We start from the raw sequence: 4,086 nt of genomic DNA on the forward strand, positions 1-4,086 counted from the left end.
GCACTCGTAAAGTTCTGCACGTAATCCGGCCCAGGTGACGACGTCCCAGAGTCAAAGGTCATGCTGAGGCTTCGAGGTGGAATGAGTCAGACCAGTCCTCCCAGTGAGAGTTACTGGGCAGTGTCATCATCTCTTCCACACTGCTCAGCTCTCCTTCTACTGGTGGTGACACTCAAGTACGGAATGGACTCCAGCTAAAAATTGTTATCCTGAATAATAATTAAAGCACAGATACATGAACATGAACAAACAATACTAAATGATTTGTGTACAAAATATAAATATAATGCAATAATGAGCATGATAATCTTACTCTCGTCAGTTTATAATTGTGACAGCACTCATATAGTTTCAGTTTATCTGAACTGGAGATCTTCAAAATGACCATTAAATGCACAAGTTTGCATCTCTAGTTCCATCTCAGCCTTCTCCCGAACCTCTGAAGTTGAAACGTTCGTCTTTTTACGCCTTCGGCAAAAAAAAAAAAAAGGTTTTCAAGCCAAACTTTTTTTTTACTCATGGGTAAAAGAGGTAAATATTTACCTCATTATCTTCAGTATCAGTGAATATTTTCTTCACTGTCCCTATACATCATTTTAAATATGTTTTTTTTGGTAGCCATAGAAACAAAGCAACGTGCCGTTTATGCTGCAGAAGAGCGGTGCAATTAAACATCATCACAAGGTTTTGTATATTTGACATCCTGAATTAAGTACCTCATGAAAACATGCTGCTTTTCTGGCTCCTGTTCAACTGTTGCCGTTGCATGGACAGTATGTGTGCAATCAAGGAAACTATTGATTGAACCCATTAAGCTCTGATTGGCCCACCGGCCGCTCTCTCCCTCCCAGCTGAGTGAGTCTATTCCGAGACAATAAAGGAACACTTTCTCCTCCCTATTTCTGTCTCACCCACCTTCCTTTCTTTTTCCTCTATATACGTCTCGTCCTTCTGTTCAAACCCTCCCTTCAAATCAGTCGGGTCTTTGATTTATTTTTCAAAATGTATTTGAGGATGAGGAGCGTTGGTACGTTCACACCTGTGGCTGTGGCAGCTATATCCTGTTTGGAAAAGGCCTTACCCCTTCGACTGCCCCTCCACCCAACCCCCTTCCCCATACTAAGCCCCCCCCCCCTCCATTCTGCACTGCCGAACCAGGAAGTGTGCACAGGAAACAGCTGTCCCCCACGTCCGGCCGCTAGCCCCAGTCCAGGTGCATCCTGGGAACGGAGCAATGTGTGACCGTCGACATGTGGCTGACATGGTACGAGGTGTCGTTACAGGAATCAGGATCACCGTGAACTTTACACAGTGACGAGATAAAAATGAAAGCTCCTTGTTGTACTTGAAAGAAACCCTAAAATGTTTGGGCCTTGTTGTTACACATCAGTAATGTGAAATCATTTGTTTTATCTGATTGGGACGAAACGGACACAGTTGACTGACGAATGATCACTTCTCCTGAACTTAAAGAGGAACTCCACTGATTTTACACATCAAAGGCTGTTTACAGGTGTTGGGGAGAACGACTGCACACGTGGAAAAAGTTGTACGTTGCGTTTTGTGGCCTCAGAGGGAGCTGCGTGAAGTCTGATAAATTGCCTCAAGTGATTGGGGCTGAAGACTGACTGAACAATAATCTGTTGGTGTGGAGTTAGAAAAAAGTGAGTTTAAAAGACCTCATGCACGCTCCTCAACTCTGCTTGAGGCTGCTATACATAACCCACCTGAATCTCCCAACAAGTTGCATTGTGGGTAATGTAGGTGCAAGGTTTTGACAAGCAAGAAGAATTTGTGAAATAAAAAGAATATAGATCTGGTTCTGTTGCATTCATCTTTTTTTTTACTTTCCACCATGAGTCCAATCATGTTTATTAAATACTAGTATTTTAATTCGTGTTGAACAATGTTTTTGTCCAAATTGTGTGCATGTTTTTCATTCGCTCATGTTTATGATGTGATAATATCACTGCAGTCATGCTCGTCCAATGTTTTTTTACACGAATAAATAATCGCTCCAACTCAACTTTTTCTACTATCTTTATTCATTTGACTCTTTCATCTACAAGACAAGAATATTTTAGAAAACATTTAAAAATAAATCAGTTTTCTCATGTGCATAGTGTCAATAACATTGCAACATGCTCCTTTCGCCACCTCTAGTTTAAAAACACAGCATGTGTGGGTCCCGCCTCTGTCATGTAAGCGGGTAAGGTCAGATTCAGTGTAAACACACCCTCATGTTTTGTCCTAAATCTACCACATGAACTCAAATTCTTCTTGTTGTCGTTTTCGGTAGTTGGATGGCCGGTCTCCAGCACAATCAGCAAAACGAAATAGAGTTGACGTCTGTTGCAGCAGAGGAGGAGAGAGAGCGTCTGTCCTGGCCAGCGCTCGCAGCATTGTTTGTCACTTTCTTCATGAAATGCACTGCGAATATTGCCTCAAACAATTAGGTTCCAGTGATCGCTATCGCCCGACACACAATAGTGTTTACATGACGTGGAGGAAATGTGGCCATGGAGCCCACTTTGGGGAGTGTGTGTGTGTGTGTCTGTGTTTTCTTGGGCACGTGTGTTCATATGACTTTCATGAAGTTCACACTGTATTTTTTGAGGGTGAAAAATATTGGTGTTATAGTTCTCCCGTTTTCTTAATTTTCAAAATATGAACACAATGTTCCTTTTGAAAATCAAAAGTTTTATTTATGGGGAATACAGTGCAGCCTAGCTCACTTTAGGTTCTGCTTTACTTGGTCTGGTACAACCAGTGGCTCAAGGAGGCTAACGTTAGCTAATTTTAGACGCATATTGTTGTGTAACGGGAATTTCTTTGTCAGCCTCCTGTCTTTATGGCTCTACCAAAGAAACAGAAGGGGAGTTGGACGGACATTGGACTGATTCCAATGGTAATTTGACAAGTACAAAAAAAGATAGTGGTGATTATCAATGTGGTGACAACACGCGTCAGTGGGCCCGTAAGTGTTGCTAGCGAGCTAACTAGCATACAGATGCCTAGCTAGCTAACAAAGTTCATCTGGCGATAGCAATGTACTTTCCTACGCTTTGACAAGTGTGTGGATGAAATATTAAGTTGTAACATGTTGCTGATTTTTGGAAAGATAAGAGATTATTCAATGTGCTGCTATCTTGTTTCTACCACTTGTGGTCACAGTGACCACTTGTTGCGCCGCCTTCGCAAATAAAGGGATGTTGCTGGGCAAAAACTTTGAAAAGGGATGTTGAAGAACCAGATTGATAGGCAGAACAGTGCAAAGGACAGCATTTATTACCAAAAAGTTGACTGAAAAAATGAAACCGTTAAATTCAACAAAACAAAATTAAACTGAAGCTAAAAAAAAAGAACACAAAACCAATGAAAGCTCCTTCCTCCCCCCTACTTCACTGAAGGTATTTTACATTCTCAGCCTCACCTAAATCAAACAAACATAATATATAACATAATATAATAGTAACATAGTGCAATCTACTACAGAACTATTCGACCTATCGTCCTCCATCTTAACAGGGCCCAGTCCCTCCCTGTCAAGAGGAAATAATTAGCCAAACCTGTTTTCACAATCCCTGATTGAGCAGCTGATCTACCCCGACATCCCAGGCAGAACAACAACAACAACAAAAATATCACACACAATTGAATATTATCACAGCAGACTTGCTGTGACAAAGTTCATCAACTTGACGAAGCTGATGAAATTCAAAACGCCGACGATGGCTCAGTTGAATTTCGTGTCCAAGTAAAATATTCCACTGAACCAGCATGGACAATACCAGGACCTCTCCTAACTGGAATGCAGCCATCATTAATGTTACTTAATACACAGGCGCTTCTCCTACTGTGACATGTCAAAATGTGTGCTGTGAAAAAGGAGAACCTCAACAGATCATAATCTTATGAAACAACAGTAAAACTAATATTTCTATAACCGGATTGATAAATTATCAAATAAACTGAAACATTGGACAGAAATTAATAATCAAGCAGAAAGAAAAAACACTATCAATGTTGACGAAATGGGTGAGTGAAAAGGGAGACGACGTGACTCAGCAAAATCCATCCGTTGAC

This window comes from Melanostigma gelatinosum (genome assembly GCF_949748355.1).
Source record: "Melanostigma gelatinosum genome assembly, chromosome: 11".
Taxonomy (NCBI): Eukaryota; Metazoa; Chordata; class Actinopteri; order Perciformes; family Zoarcidae; genus Melanostigma; species Melanostigma gelatinosum.